The following is an 18,762-nucleotide window of genomic DNA, read 5'->3' as shown; positions in this document are numbered from 1 at the left end:
GACCATACACTGGAACATCACTTACTGTGTACGCCGTGTCACGGTGTTAAAAAGAATACAGTCTCTTCTACGGTCTAATACAAAACTGCCTGTGAAAGAAAGGGTTGCACAGATTGGACGTTATTTTGGTCATAATTGTTTAAGGAATGATGCAATGTTAAAAAGGGGAAAAAAAGCATCCATTTTCCTCAGACCCCAATTTCTCCCTCTATAGCTCTCCCACAATCTTCTAAGTCAGTAAGTTACACAGAAGCCCGCTCCTTACCATGACCCAGCAGCCTCACAGACAGTAGCAACATACAAGGAAAGGTACAATGAGGTGGGTCCAAGTGGAACGCATGGTTGGTTTGATTTACAGTGATTTTAATTAACATTCATTGCAAATTTGCAAATCGTCATTCAAAAGAAAAACATTACAGTGTTATAGAGTTGTACAGCAAGGGAATAGACCATCTGGTCCTACTTATCCATGCCAAACAGGTATGCTAAATTGATTTAAATAAATCATAGAATGACTACAGTGTGGAAACAGACCCTTTGGCCAAACAAGTCCACACTGTTCCTCAGAGCAACATACCCAGACCCATCACCCTATAACCCACACTTCCTGAACACTAAGGGCAACTTAAGCACAACCAATCCACCTAACCTGCACAGCTTGGGACTGTGGGAGAAAACTGGATCAAGCCCATGCGGACACAGGGAGAATGTGCAAACTTCACACATACAGCCACCTGAGTTTAGAATTGAATGCAGGTCCAATGTGCTGCCTAGCCTCTTTCACAAACATTTGGCCCATATCCCTCTAAACCCTTCCTATTCATGTACCCATCCAGATGGCTTTCAAATGTTATTATTGGCCTCCACCACTTCCTCTGGCACCTCATTCATCACTTTGAGAGAGTTTCATATGTTCTTGGACAGTATTTAGGAAAGAAATATTCTATTAAAGATTGACTTCCTTTGATTTGACGTTTATGATGACGACTCAGTAAATTCCAGAAATGTACACGAGTCGTCTGTGAGAATTTATCTTCAATCACATCATTGTTCCCGTTCTATATGTCTTTTTCTATTTTTTTCCAGTCAGGATATGGAACAGGATTGAACCGGCTGTTGGAAAAATGCATAATGCCTTTGCATTCTTTGTTGAGGACATTGTGGAGATGATCAATCTCACACCATTTCTTCAACATTTGGGTCACTAGTTCTGGATCCTGCTGGCCCCAAACTGCTACACGGTAATTCTCGACAAAATCCCATAAGCAACTCTCAATAAAGGAATGAGAGTGATTAAATCTGCATTATTAGCATAATTTCCTAATTCTACACGGAGGAAGGTGTGGGATGGCAGATGTTTGATTGATGACATATCCTTGTCCAGATAGATGCCCCCATACTTCCATAGCAAGTCTATCTGACAGTCATCAGATTGCAAAGTTATCCCATGCAATTCAGTGCTGAGGTCTACCTGTAAACAACAGAATAAAAGCGCATCAATTACAAGTTTTAATGTTTTAAATGACCCTTCCCTCCGAATGCTGTACCCTCCCTCCACACAAAGCTCACTTGTTGAGCACCAATTCCTGACAGCACTTTGTAACTGGTTGCAAGGTGGGTCATGGGGAGAGGGGAACCTGAGTTGATTTAATCTTAAACCTGCAACCACCTTCCCCATTGTTCCCTGGGACAGTCTCCCATTTTAACCTCAAGAGCCAGTGGCTAGTGAACCACACCACAGCGCACATCAAATGAAACTTAAGCTCAAATGGATGCAAAAAAACAACCCTTCAGTCTTCAGATTGAGTGAGAATCCAATGACCATTTCTGACCACATTCTTGCTGTGTTCCATGGCTAAATATTGCTGAAATATTGCTGTGTAATAGGCAAATATGTGTTTGTTTGAAATCTCAATGTGAGCTATCACATGATTGAGTCACTGGATGAACGTACCAAATTCTCAATTGCTCTACATGTTCTCACGCTTTGCATCCTTTACTAAAGTGCATCAAAGAGACAAGACACAACAGAGGTGCTGAGACATAACTAAATTGCCACATTTGCCTTTCATTGATTTCTCACAATCTCTATGGAGCCTGATAACTTCAAAAAAATAAAATTAGAAAATCTACATTTTCAAAATCAGTCTTCAAACATAACACTCTCAAGGACCTCACAATGGGGACACACTGCCGAGTTCTAAAAGTGTACACATTAGATAAGACAAATTCAATAAAGCACAGTGTAAGCTCTCTATTGTGAAGTGAAAATGCAAGGTCTCCACATTATCCCCTTGCCAGATTATCCCAAGCAGCCCACAAAGTGTTGACAATAAACCCAAACTGAATCAGGAACAAGCAATACATTTGATTCCAAAATTAATCAAGCATCTAAGTAGATGAGAATTTCCACTTTATATGATCAGAGATTCAGGAATGCTGCTCATTCTTAGCATGGGCACCAATTTAATTTTAGAAAGTACTGGAGAAACCTAAAGCTGCTAGTAGCAGCTTCTTTCTTGCTGTTAGACTTCTGAATGAAGCTTTCAAATTTCAAATGTTGGTCTTGCCCTTTGTGCACCTTCTCTGCAGCTGTGACATTGTACTCGTAGCCCTGTTCTATTACTCTAATGCACTTTCTGTGGTTTCACACTGTACAAAAAACAAAACTTTTCATTGTACCTAGGTACATGTGCCAATAATACGTCAAATCAAAATCAAATCAAAAAGGTATTTGTGGACAGAGAAGCAAGAGTTATTATTTCACCCAGTATAACTCTTTGGAATAAATGCAGTGTAGAGCTGGAGGAACACAGCAAGTCAGGCAGCATCACAGGAGCAGGAAAGTTGATGTTTCGTGTTTACACTCTTCAGGTCCTGATGAAGGGTGTAAACCCAAAACATTGACTTTGCTGTTCCTCTGATGCTGCCTGGCCTGCTGTGTTCCTCCAGCTCTAGGCTGCATTGACTCTGACTTCAGCTCTGCAATGCTTACTATCTCTGAGTGACTCTTCAGAATAGGTGTTTGCAGGGCCAGAATTTCTACACAGATTGATACCAGCATCCCCTCTTCTTTTCATGAAGAGAGGGAGTTCTGCATTTCTGAGAGGAGATCCCACCCAGGTCTTCATTGGAAACGCAGAGCCATTCTTCTGTCCTGTCAGATTCCTCATAGTACAGGTCTGTCAGAGGGAGGGAAACCATGTGCCATTTCCACAACAATAACCTGCTGGATTCTGAAATTCAAGGAGCTTAGCACCTACTTTTACTGCCCCGGGATAAGTACAAAAGGTAGGTATTATGACAGAGTGTCAGACAGCAGGTCTACAGTTGAATACAGTACCAGCCAAGCACCGTGCAAACATCCCAGGTAAGCAGGGAACCCCAGCCAGATAGATTGTCAGCTGGGCAGGTGGCAGAATTCACAAGGGATGCATATTGGCAAACGGCCCAAGTAAACAATGAATGTTGAGAGTCAGTGAATGGGTGTGATGAGGTCTGGTAGGGGCAGGGGAGAGTATTTGTCAGATTTATGCTGTTGAATTGGGTTCAGCAGTAGTGGAAGGGGTGTTGGATCCCAGGACGGAGGGTACGGAAGCAGGGAGCCAATCTAGAGCATGGGAATATTGATTGATTGATTCCTGAATGGAAGTGTTGGGTGTGGGTTGGTTCTGAAGGAGATGAATGGGAATTGGTTCTTGGGCTTGGGAGAGATGAAGTTGTTTCAATTCTTTGAGGAGGAGATGGGTGGGGGGGATGTTTGGAATGTGGGGGGTGGTGGAGCTGGGTTGGGGTGTCCAATCCAACTGAGTGAAGATGAGTCGGGCCTGGAGCGGAGTGGAGGGAGATGGCAGGTCCTGGGGAAGACATGGATCCTTGGTCAGGATCTTGGTTATAAAAGTGATCTTTGGGATGTTGAGCATGTTGAGGTAAGCATTGGGTCATGAGGGAGCAATAACCTCATGGTAGTGTCACTAGAACTCCCTCCCTAGCACATGGACTGCAGCCATACAAGCCAGCAACACATCGCAAGCTTCTCAAGGGCAATTAGGGATGGGCAATAATTCTGGCTGGCCAGGCGATGCCCACATCCCATGAGTGAATGACATAAATTGACTCATAATCCAAAAACCCAGCTAATGATTGGGACACCTGGGTTTGAATCGCACCATAGAAGATTATGGAATTTGAATTCATTTTTTAAAAAATTCTTGAATTGAGAATCTAAGGATGATAATGAAACCATTGTCAATTGTAGAACAAACCCATCTGGTTCATGAATGTTGCAAGGGTTTAAATCTGGCATCCTCACCTGGTCTGGCCTATATGTTACACCAGACCCACTCTCAATTTCGCATTGAAATGGCCTAGCAAGTCATTCATTTGTATGAATTTCTACCAAAACTCAACAAAGATATGAAACTGAACAGAGTACCTGGCAAAAACAAAGCCCGTTGGCCCTGCAAAGTCCTCCTCACTAACATCTGCCAAAATTCAGAAAGCTGTCTCACAGGCTTGTCAAGCAAAAGCCTGACATTGACATACTCACAGAATCATACCCGACAGACCATGTCCCAGACATACCCATCACCATCCAGGGACATGTTTCATCCCATCAGCAAGACAGACCCATTATGGCTGGGGTATACAGTCAGGAGACAGTTGTCTTGGGTATCTTCAACATTGACTCCAGACCCCTTGGAGTCTCATGGCTTCAGGTTAAACATGGATAAGGAAACGTCCTGCTGAATACCACGTACTGCCCTCACTTGGCTGATGAGGCAGTACTCCTTCATGTTGAATAACTCGTGGAGGAAGCACTGAGGGGAGGAAGGGGACAAGATGTGCTTTGGATGGGGGATTTCTACATCTATCACCAAGAGTGGCTCAGCAGTAGCACTACTGATCCAGCTGATTGGGTCCTAAAGGACATAACTGCTGGAACAAGTCTGCAGCAGCTGGTGAGGGAACCAACAAGAGGGAAAAACATACTTGACATCATCCTCGCCAATCTGCCAGCTGCAGATGCATCTCTCCATGACAGAAATGATAAGACTGACCACCACACTTTGGAGGCAAAGTCCTGCCTTCACACTGAGAATAATCTCCATTGTGTTGTGTAGCAATGCGATCATGTTAAAAGGGACAGACATTAAACAGATCTAACAACTGAAGACTGGGCATCTATGAGGTGCTGTGGGCCATCAACAGCAGTAGAATTGTACTTCAGCGCAATCTGTAAACTCATGACCTGGCATATCCCCCACTCAACCATTATCATCAAACCAGGGGATGATCCCTGGTTCAATGAAGAGTGCAGGAGGGCATGCCAGGAACAGCACCAGGCATACCTGAAGATGAGGTTTCAACCTGGTGTAGCGACTGAACAGGGCTATTTGCATACCAAACAGCATAAGCAGGAAGTGATAGACAGACCTAAGTGACCCCACATCCTTTGGATCAGATCTAAGCTCTGCAGTCCTGCCACATCCAGTTGTGAAGGGTGGTGGACAATTAAACATCTCACTGAAGGAGAAGGCTCTACAAATTTCCCCATCCTCAATGATGGAAGATCCCAGCACATCCATGCAAAAGACAAGGCTGAAGCATTCGCAGTAATCCTCAGCCAGAAGTGCCAAGTCAATGATCCATCTTGGGCTCCTCCAGGGGTCCCCAGCATCACTCCACCAGTCTTCAGTTAATTTGATTCAAGCCACGTGATATCAAGAAATGGTTGGACACACTGTATATTGCAAACGTTATGGACCCTGACAATAGTCTATCAATAGTACTGAAGACCTGTGCTCTAGAACTTGCCATATCCCTAGCCAAGCTACAATGCTGGTATCTATCCAAGAATTTGGAAAATTAGTGAGGCATGTCCCATACACAAATAGCTGGGCAAATCCAACCTGCCCAGTTACCACCTCAATAGTCTCCTCTCGATTATTAGTAAAGTGATGGAAGGTGTCATCAACTGTGCTATCAAGCAGCACCTGCTCAGAAATAACCTGCTCAGTGATGCCCAGTTTGTGTTCCACCAGAGCCACTCAGCTCCTGACCTCATTACAGCCTTGGTTCAAACATGGACAAAGGAATTCCAGAAGTAAGGTGAGAATGGCAGCCCTTGACATCAAGACTGCACTCGTCTAAGTGAGGCATCAAAGTGCCTCAGCAAAATCAGAGCCAATAGGAGTCAGGAGCAAACTCCACTATCTGGAGTCAGATGTGGCACAAAAGAAGATGGTTGGAGATGGTTTTTGGCCACTCATTCTAGCTCCGGGCTACGTTTGCACAGTTCATCATGGTAGTATCCTAAGTCCAACTATCTTCAGCTGCTTCATCAACGACCTTCCCTCCATTACAGGGTCAGATATGATAGATGATTGACAATGATTGCTCAATGTTCAGCACTGGTAGAGCTTTCCAAAAGACCTTTGACAAAGTCCTACATGCAAGGCAGGTCCAAAAGGCAAGAACACATGTAGTCCAAGGTAAGTTAGCAAACTAGATTCAGAATTAGCTTAGAGATAAGAGGCAAAGGGTAATCGGGTAGAGGGGTATTTTTGTCATTGAAAGCTTGTAAGCAGCAGTGTACTACAGGGACCAATGCTAGGACCCTTGCCATTTGTTATGTACATTAACAACTTGGATATGAATGTGAGCCCCGGAGCAGCACGTGGGCTGCTGTGAGCCCCGGAGTGGTGATTGGGCTGTGAGCCCTGGAGCAGCATGTGGGCTGTGATCCCTGGAGAAGCATGTGGTCTGTGAGCCCTGGAACAGCAGGCAGACAGCAAGCCCTGTGCAGAGACCAAGGGGATTGAAGTCCTGGAACTTGGAGCAGCTGAGTGCCGTACAGAGGGGCTTGAGGCTTGGGTCAGAGCGAGGGCAGTTGTTGGCCTGGGGTCTAGTGTGGGCAGCCAGACCATGTGTGGAGGCCCTTCGCTGAGCTGCAGCAATGCTATGTTTATTTGAAATTTTTTAGCCTGGCTGGAAAGTAAATACTTTAATGATGTCTTATTTCTAACTTATTTTTTAAACTCTGTAAAGTAATACAACTCCTACTTATTCCTCTTTTAAATCTAAGGTTTGTATCTAGGTACTTGCCTAAGAGGCAGACATTGTGAAAGCTTTTTGCAGTGTTTCTACAATAAAGCAAACACAAAAGTAAAGCACATTCTATTCTAAAAGAAATTACAGATGCCTCAAGTATTTGTGGTATGGTTGATAGTGAGGAGGATGGTTTCAGTTTATAGTCGAATATCGATTAGCTGGTAAATTGAGCAACGGCAGATGTGCTTTGATCCCGATCATTAACGAGGCGATGCATTTTGGAATGTTTAATAAAAGAACAGCATACACAATGAATCATAGGTCCGTAGGGAGTATACTGGAACAAAGGAACCTCAGTGTACAAGTCCATAGATGCCTGAAAGTGCCAGCACAGACAGACAGCGTCATGAAGAAATCATACAGGATGCTTGTTTCCATTAGCTGGGGCATAGGATATAGGAACAAGGAAGTCTGGTTACAAATTTACAAAACATTGGTTCGCCTTCAGATGGATTGTTGTGTGCAATTCCACACTATTGGAAACACGTGGTTACATTGGAGAGGGTGCAGATGAGATTCACCAGGATGTTGCCTGGGATGGAAAATCTCAGTTTTGAGGAGAGATTGGATAGGCTGGGTTTGTCTTCCTTGACTCAGAGGAGGTTGGGGGGGGCGGTGTGGGGGGAGGACCTGATTGAGATATACAACATCTTGAGAGACATAGACAGATTAGATCATGCAAATCTTTTCCCCATGGCAGATGGGTCTAAGACCAGAGTTTAAAGTGAGGAGTAAGTGGTTTACAGAGAATTGAGGAAAACATTTTTTCATCTACAGGATGGTTCAAATATGAAATGTGCTGCTGAGAGGGTGGTGGAGGCAGATATTCTCGCATATGTAAGATGCGTCTGGGTGTGCATTTAAAATGCCAGGGTACAGTAGGCTGTAGTAGAGAAGCAAATGGGATTAGTGTAGTTTCGTGTTTGTTGGTCAGCACAGACATAGTGGGCTGAAGGGCCTCCTTCTCTGCTGTTTGACTCTATGTTTCCATGTCTGTATGATTCAGTAACCATTCAACAACTCCTCAGACAGTCAGGCAGTTCATATCCAAACTGAGCAGGACCTGCACAATATCCAGGCTTGGTCTGACAAGTGGCAAACAGCATTTACATTACACTAATGCCAGGAAATGACCTCACAAATAAGAGACAATCTATCTATTGTCCCTTGACATTCAATGGTGGTACCATCACTGAATCCTCCACTACCAACATTCTGGGGCTTACCATCGACAAGGACTAAACTGGACTCACCACATAAACACAAGAGCAGATCAGACGTTAGAAATACTGCAGAGAGTAACTCACCTCCTTACTTCACAAAGCTTGCCCACCATCTGTAAGGCACAAGTTTTGCCAGCAAAACTAAAGAACTGAGCATTGACTTCAAAAGGAAGGCAGAAGAACACACCCCCATCTACAGATTGAGAGGGTGGACAGTGTTAAGTTCCAAGGAGTGATGATAAAAGACAACATGTCCCAGAGTTCCCACATAGATGCGACAGTCAAGTTTGCACAACAACGCCTCTTTTTCTCAAGCGGATCAGGAAATTTGGCATGTCCATAATGTCCCACACCAACTTTTACAGATACAGCATTAAAAGCATACAGTCCAGGTACTTAATGGCCTGGTAAGGGATTTGCTCTGCCCAGCACCGTAAGAAACTACAGAAGAACGTGTGCACAGCTAAGACCATCAGGGAAGCCAACCTTCCATCCATGGTAATAAAATGTGAGGGTGGATGAACACAGCAGGCCAAGCAGCATCTAGGAGCACAAAAGCTGCTGAGAAGCTGCTTGGCCTGCTGTGACCTGAAACGTCAGCTTTTGTACTCCTGAGATGCTGCTTGGCCTGCTGTGTTCATCCAGCCTCACATTTTATTATCTTGGATTCTCCAGCATCTGCAGTTCCCATTATCACTTCCATCCATGGGCTCTATTTACACAGTTCGTTGCTGTGGAAAAGCTGCCAACATCATCAAAGGCCCATCACACCCCAGTAATAATCTCCTGCAAACTCTTCTGTCAGGCAGAAGATACAGAAGCCTGAACACACACACACACCAGCAGGCTCAAAAACAGCTTCTTCCCTACTGTTATTAGACTGATGAATGGACTCTCTAACTTCAAATAATGCTGATCTTATTAATATTGATCCTGCCTGATGCATGCCCTGTGCGAAGTAACTTGTCTGCCTCTGTCTCGTTCTTTTCTCACCCTATGATCTGTACATCCTTGCTTACAATGATTTGCCTGCACTGCTCATCAAAAAGTCTTTTCACTATACGTAAGTACATGTGACAATAAATCAAATCAAATCAAGTCAGGCGTGTGATGGAATATTCCCCACTTGCCTGGATCAGAGCAGCTCCAACAACACTCATACTATCCTGGAACAAGCAACCCACTTGATTAGACCACACTCAAAACTTCCATTCCCTCCATTATTGACACTCAGTAGCTGCAGTAGCTTCAAAATGCACTGCAGAAGTTCACCATGGCTCCTTAGACAGTACTTTCCAAACCCATGGCCACCTCCAGCTCAAAAGACAAAGGTAGCAGCTATGTGGGAACAATATGGCCTTCAAATTCTTCTCCAAGCCACTCACTATCATGACTTGGAAATATATCATTGTTCATTCACTGTCACTAAGTGAAGATCCTGGAATTACCTCCCTAAGGTGTTAGGAGGAAGGTATAGAGGAGACGTCAGAGGGAGGTTCTTCACCCAGAGGGTTGTGAGTGCATGGAATAGTTTGCCAGTGGTAGTCGTGGAAGCGGAGTCATTAGTGACATTTAAGCGACTGCTGGACATGCACATGGACAGCAGTGATTTGAGGGGAACGTAGGTTAGGTTATTTTGTTTTTGGATTAGGATTATTCCACGGCACAACATCATGGGCCGAAGGGCCTGTACTGTGCTGTACTCTTCTATGCTCTAAGTGCATTGTGGATCTACCTACAGGAGGTGGACTGCAGTGGTTCAAGAAGGCAGCTCACCACCACCTTCTCAAGGGGCAACTACAGACGGGCAATAAATGCTGAGCCCAGGCAGCAATGCCTACATCTTGAGAATTATTTTTTTAAAAAATTGGGTAGATTCTTGGGAGTTAAACTTGTTTTTATAGACCACCTGGACTAGATACTTGCTACTCATTCCTTCAATAAAGCAATTTCTCCCATCCTCCTTGACTTATCTATTGACCCCCTCCCCAGCCCCACTTTCCACTTGACAGCCACCTAACCCACTCTCAATGTAACTGGTACACTGCCCATCCTTATTGTTCCTTACTCAGCTGCCATTCTACTCTGGCATCCTACCTGCCATCTGACTGGCACCTGATTAACCAAACACTTACAAATCTGGCAGCTGACTCCTGTCCCCCACCCCCCAGTTTGCATCCTGCTTTCCTGGCGCTCTACACACCTGGTGCCCTACATAGCTGGCATCATACCCTCCCTACCTACCTGGCACCTTTCGCTCCCAGCGCCCTGAAGTCACACTTACTTTACGTACCTAACATTTGATCTCAACTGTTGAAAGGTCTGCCTGTGACTTTGGGCTTTTATACTTTGGAATACAGCACCTGGCTCCCATGAAAATAGGCAAGATTTACTCTCTTCTGACAGCTCTGCACGAGAAAGAACTCTGCTGATGCGCAGTAGTAGCAGTGGGAAGTATCTTGAAGAGAATATAGCTCCGTGTTTCGGAGAGAACACAGAGAATAATCTCCACTCTGAAATATTGAATTCTTTCCCTCTGTATGATGGGGAATGTGTGTGAGATTCTATTCCTCAGGAAATCAACCCAATGTGATCAGCAGTGTAAGTATCCCAGGGAGTGAGGTGAGATTGGCTTGAAACGGAATGTGTGCTAAACATGAAATTATAAACAGTGATTGGGCTGGATGGATTGATAAACCAGGACAGTGAAATGAAGTGAGAAAATACCAGAGACTGACTGTAATTTCTTCCTCCACACTTTGAAAGAGCTGCCTGTATTTGAATAGCTGCCTGTTTACAGTGACTATGTTGGTTTGTGTGATGTGAAGTTGATGACACTGGAGGGAAGCCAATGAACAGCATTTGGTTTGAAATTGCTCTTGCCTGCATTTCCAAGTCCCTCATTTCTTCTGGCAGCTGGGTTAGAAGTCAGTGTTGTGTCGCATTTACAGAACCTGGGAGAACCTGGAAACGATGGTGTGTCCCCAGAAACACCGGCAACAGGAGGACTGTTTCCAGGTGAACTTGTTCCAGGGTAAAAGCTGCTGAACTTGAGCAGTTAGAAGCACTCTATGTTACATGGGAAGAGGTGGGGGTGTCGGAGAGGTCAGTGTAGGACAAGGTCAATCTGCTCCCAGTGACAAATAATGAGGCTGAGCGATAAACCAGAGAAAAGGGATGGAATTCAACAGAGGCCGAGCAGGAACATCCCGAGATGTCTGAAATAATCCTGATGAATTTACAGGGATGGATATCAATGATGCAGATGGCAAAGTGTCAAGGTGCATCTTTCTATTTTCTTTAGTTTGATACAGCGGACCTTTAAGAAAAAGGGAAGATGCTGTTTTAAACTCTGGAGACTGTCAAAAGTGATGGTTGCAGTTTCAAGACGACTGTTTACTTGAGCACTCTGTGAGTTGTATACATGATAGGATTTTTCTGGAAGAGTGAGAGCAGAAGTAGACACCACGGAGCAGATAGGTTGTGAACTAAAGTGAGCTGCTCGACAACAATGCTGTGCATGCCTCCTGACTAGGATACCATGGCTTGGGTTGGTCAATGCAGAACACAACCACTCAGCCTTGAAAGATCTCTCTCTCTCATGTGGAGGCAACTGCCTGGCACTTACTTTTCTCTGTAAACTTCCTGTCGAAGGAGGAATAAAGCACCCTGAAAGACAGTGCAAGGACAAATCCTCAACCAACAAATGAAAGACAGCATTGATGTGCAAACAACCATGTGTGAACATCAAAGAACAAAAAGAAATTGGAAATCAAAGGAAGAAATCATTGAATGCTGAGAGATAATGGGAACTGCAGACGTTGGAGAATCCAAGATCACCAGCTTCACAAATCATTGAATGCTGTTGTCCAGGAAGGAGCTCTCTCTGTTTCTCTGATTTCTTATTCATTTTCTTTGCATATTTTATCTGCCTTAGTGCAACCGCTTGTGTGTAAAGGGGGGATTTTAAGAAGGGAAAGTTTTTGAGCTGTTAGGTTCTAATTTAGCAATTCCTACTTCCTAATTGCCATTGGTGAGACAGTTACTTTGTAATAAACAGATATACACTTTTTAAGTGCAGAAACAATTTGTGTTATTTTCTAACCCAAGTTTCATCAGTCAGATCAATTGGGTACTTTGGATAGTTTCATGAAATGTTTTCATGTTTGTGTGATCTCCGGGAATAATGGGATATTGGTTTCCAGTGCTTGACCTCACTGACTTGTGACAAAAGGCAGCTCCAGCAAGGAAAATCACTGGCAAACTCACCACACTGTAATATACCCAGACAGCGATGTTAACATAGAGGTAGGGTTTAAAAATGTGTTCTAATTCTGTGCTGGACAAGCTTATGTCCACTCACAAGAGGTAGCTCAATATTTTGCTTTGACTGAATTTGAACTGACTGACTGCCCTTTTCTCTCTCACTCACAAACTGATTTCAATCCTGAGCTTCAACAAAGAACAAAGAACAGTACAGCACAGAAACAAGCCCACCGGCCCAACAAGACCACACTGATATATGACACCTGTCTGTCATATAAACTAAAAACATTTAGCTACAATGTGGTCTGTTTCCCTCTACTCCCCACCTATTCCTCTATCTGTTAAAATACCTCTTAAACCTTGTCATTCTGGGCACCTCCACCACCTCTTATGAGAACATATTCCAGGCACATACTACCCTCTGGGTAAAACACTTGCCTCTCACATCTTCTTTAAATGTACCCCTTCAACTTTAAACATATACCTCCAAGTAATTAACATTTCTACCCTGGGATAGACTATCCACTCTGTCCATGCCTCTCATAATTTTGTAAACTTCCTTCAGGTTGCCCCTCAGCCTCTAACATTTAAGTGGAAACAATCTGAGCTTGTCCAATTTCTCCTCATGGTGAATACTCTCCAAACCAGGCAACATCCTTGTAAGATAATAAAATGTGAGGCTGGATGAACACAGCAGGCCAAGCAGCATCTCAGGAGCACAAAAGCTGACGTTTCGGGCCTAGACCCTTCATCAGAGAGGATCCTTGTAACATCCTTGTAAACCATTTCTGTACCCTCCTCAAAGATTCCATATCCTTCTGGTTGTGGGGTGACCAGAACTGTACATCATTACGAATGTAGGTTAACAAAAATTCCATACAGCTGCACAAGATGAGTCAAGTTTTATACTCTGTGCCCCAACTGATGAAGGCAAACATGTCATAATACTTATTGACCACATTATCCACTTCTGTTGCCACTTTCAGGGAACTGTGGACCTGTATGGCTAGTGTTCTCTTTATGTTGATACTTCTAAGGGTTCTGCTATTTAATGTATACGTTCCCTCTGTATTTCAAAATGCATCACCTTGCATTTGTCTGGATTAAACTCTATCTGCCTTTTATCCACCCAAGTCCCCAGCTTGTCTATATCTTGCTGTATCCTCTGGAAATCCTCCTCATTATTTGCAGCTCTCCCAGTCTTTATTTCATCTGCAAACATACCAGACCATCTACATTCTCCTCAATATCATTTATATATACAACAGGGGTATCAGATCTCCTGTCAGAAGAGCATCCTTTCACTGCTATTCTCTGTCTTTTACGACTAAACTAGTCTTGTATCCACCTTACCAGCTCACCAAGATCCCATATGACTTCATCTTCGGTGGCAGCCTGCCTGAGGAACCCTGTCAAAGGCCTTGCTGAAGTCCATTTAGGCAAGATCTGCTGTCCTGCCCTCATCAAACATCTTCGTCACTTCTTCAAAAAAACTCAAATCCAGCTTGTGAGACACCACCTCCCCCGTACAAAGCCATGCGGCCTGTTGTTCATAAGGCCATATTTTACCAAACGTGAATAAATCCTGTCCTAAAAATCTTCTCCAATAATTTCCCCACCACTGACATAAGATCCACTGGCCTGTATTTTCCCAGATTAAACCCTGTTGCTCTTCTTAAACAAAGGAACAATGTTGGTTATTCTCCAGTCCTCAGGGATCTCACCTGTTGGCATTCTGTTGGCATCAGGTCCTGGGAACTTGTCGACCTTAATACTTTTTAAAGTAGGTAACACCTCCTCCTACTTCTTATCAACATGCACTGGAATATCAACATATTCATCTCCAGAATCGCCAACCATGATTTCCCTTTCCTTTGAGAATACTAATGCAAAATATTCACTAAGGACCTTTCCTACTTCCTTTGGCTCCACATGTAAATCTCCTCCTTTGTTCCTGAGTGGCCCTGCCCTTTCTCTACCTACCTTCTTATTCCTTATGTATGAATAAAAAACCATAGGATTTTCCTTAATCCTGTTTGCCAAGGTCATTTCATGCAGGCTCTGACTTCCTGTTTAACAGACAAAGAAAAGATTTGATCCAGGTTCTACTCCAGCTCTGGGATTAACTAGCGATTAACTAGTTGAGTCACCAATTAAAACTGCTCCCCCGCTCCTGGGGAATGGTTCCCCTGACATCTACAGTCTAAGCCACACCCTTTGACCTTAAATGAATAAACCACTTCAACATAGCATGGGTGTGAACTGAGCTGGTACATAGCGATAAGCCCCATTGTCTCAAATGACATGAGATAATGTTAGTACAACTTTTGGTGGAAAAAGACTGAACAAATATTCACCAGACTGGGGAGTTTTCAAACTAATGGTCCCCATCCACCAATGAAAAAAGTGCAGTCTGAATAATTGACAGAAACATAGATTTTTGGAAAGAAAATTATCCTGGTCTTCTTTCAGATTCTGTAAATGATTTGTCTGGAGCTGAAACTGAAATAAAGTAGTGAACACCCTCTGTGCCTGTAACTAAGTAGAATCCCAGTTCAGCACGATCCATCATTGTACATATAGAAACCCGGATTTAGCTTGTCGTGTAAAGTTTATTATTTCATTTGTCAGATTTACAGACATTAGCAGCTTTTACCAACCACAATTCAAACAGTTAGCCCTGTGCAATACTTATAACATTCTCCCAAGGGTGTGTCGCTGAATAATTCTTTAGGATTCAAGGACAAAAAGATCTCATTCTTTAATGAAGAAAGCAGAGGGATGCCTTTGTTCCCTTGTTCTCAATACGCAGATATGCTCCCATTGATTGCTTTCATGAAAAATCAAACTGGTTTGTTTGGGTTTAGTCTAGCTGCTGATTAGATGCTGCACATTGTCAATGGGGAAGGGTTTAGTTCACTGGAGCTCGGTAAAAACATAATTCCGGGCTCTGTGGTTGGGTGTGGGCATCTCACAGTCGCTGTGTTTTCAGGGAAGACCTGACCAGACATGACTGATTTCATCTGATCAGATCTAATTCATTTGGACAAGTAGTTTGACAGTGTATTTGCCAACTCATCTAGTCTTAATAATATATTATTGGAAACGTAAATTAAGAAAAATACCTGATAGCAACATTAGAGATAACTCTCAATAATCATGGAATAGTTCTGATAACTGGAGATGGTTCTGTAATGGTCACTGTGAACAGAGAGAATGATTAACAAGTCAGTAAAATGGCCCAGTTACTGTTTGATTCTGGAGCAAGCATTAATTGCTTTCCAATCAGGTAGAAATCTCCATGTTCTTGTTGGCTTAACCCCATCTCCATGTAGAGTTACTGTGGAGTTACTAAGACCTTCTTCAGGAGTCCCCAATCCTCTCCTAGTCAATACGAACTCCCACTCTATAATGGAGAATTGCGCTCTCTCACTATCACCATTCACTTTGTGACCGCAGGACAATGAAGACCATCCCCAGCCTCGAGTCATTGTCTTTCTCCAGGGCACTATCACCTGCTTCTTGACCAGTTCCTGACTGTAATTTGACTGATGCCCCAGAATTAATCATGGCCCTACTTCTGTGCCGACTTGGCATAGCAGCCCTGCCTGACCACTCCACCAGACCACAATTCACTCCACCTGACCATAATTCACCCTGCCTGACCACAATCCACCCTGCCTGACGACAATCCACCCTGCCTGGCCATGACCCACCCTGTCTTACCACAATTCACTCCACCTGACCACAATTCACCCCGCCTGACCATAATCCACCCTGCCTGACCACAGCCCACCCTGCCTGACCACAATCCACCCTGCCAGACCATGGGCGACCCTGAGATAATGGGAACTCCAGATGCTGGAGAATCCGAGGTAACAAAGTGTGAAGCTGGATGAACACAACAGGCCAAGCAGCATCTCAGGAGCACAAAAGTTGACGTTTCGGGCCTAGACCCTGGACCACCCTAACTGACCACAGCCCACCCTGCCTGACCACAGCCCACCCTGCCTGACCTCAGCCCACCCTGCCTGACCACAATCCACCCTGCCTGACTACAGCCCACACTGCCTGACCACAGACCACCCTGGCTGACCACACTCCACCCTGCCTGACTACAGCTCACACTGCCTGACCACGGACCACCCTGGCTGACCACACTCCACCCTGCCTGACCACACTCCACCCTGCCTGACCACAATCCACCCTGCCTGACCGCAATCCACCCTGCCTGATCATGGCCCACCCTGCCCGATCACGGCCCACCCTGCCTGACCACAATCCACCCTGCCTGACCTCAGCCCACCCTGCCTGAACACAATCCACCCTGCCTGACTACAGCCCACACTGCCTGACCACGGGCCACACTGACTGACCACGGCCCACCCTGCCTGACCCTGGACCACCCCGACTGACCACGACACACCCTGCCTGACCATGGACCACCCTGGCTGACCACGGCCCACACTGCCCGACCACAGCCCACACTGCCTGACCACGGTCCACCCTGCCTGACCATGGTCCACTCTGCCTGACCACGGCCCACCCTGCCTGACCCTGGTACACCCTGCCTGGGGTGTTTCTAAAGCACCCAACCAGACCGAGCTGTAGTCCCACGATTACTTCCTTTGGCCTCAGGACTGATCATGAACCAATCCCCAGAATGCAAGGTCACTGAGCCCCAGGCCCCTGGCTGCCTGAGTCTAAGCCCTGGACAGGAAAAGGATGACCACACACCCTGACCTACTCTCGTCTCCCATCACACTCTCTGGGCTAGGATAATAAAGTGTGAAGCTGGATGAACACAGCAGGTCAAGCAGCATCTCAGGAGCACAAAAGCTGACGTTTCGGGCCTACACCCTTCATCAGAGAGGGGGATGGGGTGAGGGTTCTGGAATAAATAGGGAGAGAGGGGGAGGCGGACCGAAGATGGAGAGAAAAGAAGATAGGTGGAGAGGAGAGTATAGGTGGGGAGGTAGGGAGGGAGGGGAGAGGTCAGTCCAGGGAAGACGGACAGGTCAAGGAGGTGGGATGAGGTTAGTAGGTAGGAAATGGAGGTGCGGATTGGGGTGGGAGGAAGGGATGGGTGAGACGAAGAACAGGTTAGAGACAGGCTGGGCTGGTTTTGGAATGCAGTGGGGGCAGGGGACGAACTGGGCTGGTTTTGTGATGCAGTGGGGGAAGGGGAGATTTTGAAGCCGGTGAAGTCCACATTGATACCATTGGGCTGCAGGGTTCCCAAGCGGAATATGAGTTGCTGTTCCTGCAACCTTCGGGTGGCATCATTGTGGCACTGCAGGAGGCCCATGATGGACATGTCATCGAGAGAATGGGAGGGGGAGTTGAAATTTTTCGCGACTAGGAGGTGCAGTTGTTTATTGAGAACCGAGCGGAGGTGTCCTGCAAAGCGATCCCCAAGCCTCCGCTTGGTTTCCCCAATGTAGAGGAAGCCATAACGGGTACATTGGATACAGTATACCACATTGGCAGATGTGCAGGTGAACCTCTGCTTAATATGGAAAGTCATCTTGGGGCCTGGGATAGGGGTGAGTGAGGAGGTGTGGGGGCAAGTGTAGCACTTCCTGCGGTTGCAGGGGAAGGTGCCGGGTGTGGTGGGGTTGGAGGGCAGTGCGGAGCGAACAAGGGAGTCACGGAGAGAGTGGTCTCTCCGGAAGGCAGACAAGGGTGGGGATGGAAAAATGTCTTGGGTGGTGGGGTCGGATTGTAGATGGCTTAATTGTCGGAGGATGATGCGTTGTATCCGGAGGTTGGTGGGGTGGTGTGTGAGAAAGAGGGGGATCCTTATTGGGCGGTTGTGGCGGGGGCGGGGTGTGAGGGATGTGTTGTGGGAAATGCGGGAGACGCGGTCAAGGGTGTTCTCGACCACTGTGGGGGGAAAGTTGCGGTCCTTGAAGAACTTGGACATCTGGGATGTGTGGGAGTGGAATGCCTACGTCCCTACCTAGGTCCGCGACAACACCCATGCTCTCCACCACTTCCAGAACTTCCAATTCCCTGGCCCTGAACACCTCATTTTCACCATGGACGCCCAGTCCCTATACACCTGTATTCTGCATGCAGATGGCCTCAAAGCCCTCCGCTTCTTCCTGTCCCGCAGGCCCGACCAGTCCCCCTCTACCGACACCCTCATCTGCCTAGC

At 45.5% G+C, this 18,762-nt stretch overlaps 1 pseudogene; it reads right to left on the bottom strand.

The window, feature by feature from the left end:
• Positions 1-890: 890 nt before the first annotated feature.
• On the bottom strand, positions 891-4,796 carry LOC132210519 (alpha-1,4-N-acetylglucosaminyltransferase-like; annotated as a pseudogene).
• Between the last annotated feature and the right edge of the window lie 13,966 nt (positions 4,797-18,762).

This window comes from Stegostoma tigrinum, chromosome 14, assembly GCF_030684315.1.
Source record: "Stegostoma tigrinum isolate sSteTig4 chromosome 14, sSteTig4.hap1, whole genome shotgun sequence".
Classification (NCBI taxonomy): domain Eukaryota; kingdom Metazoa; phylum Chordata; class Chondrichthyes; order Orectolobiformes; family Stegostomatidae; genus Stegostoma; species Stegostoma tigrinum.
The sequence above is the reverse complement of the archived record's forward strand: the minus strand, read 5'-3'. Positions and strand labels throughout refer to the sequence as shown.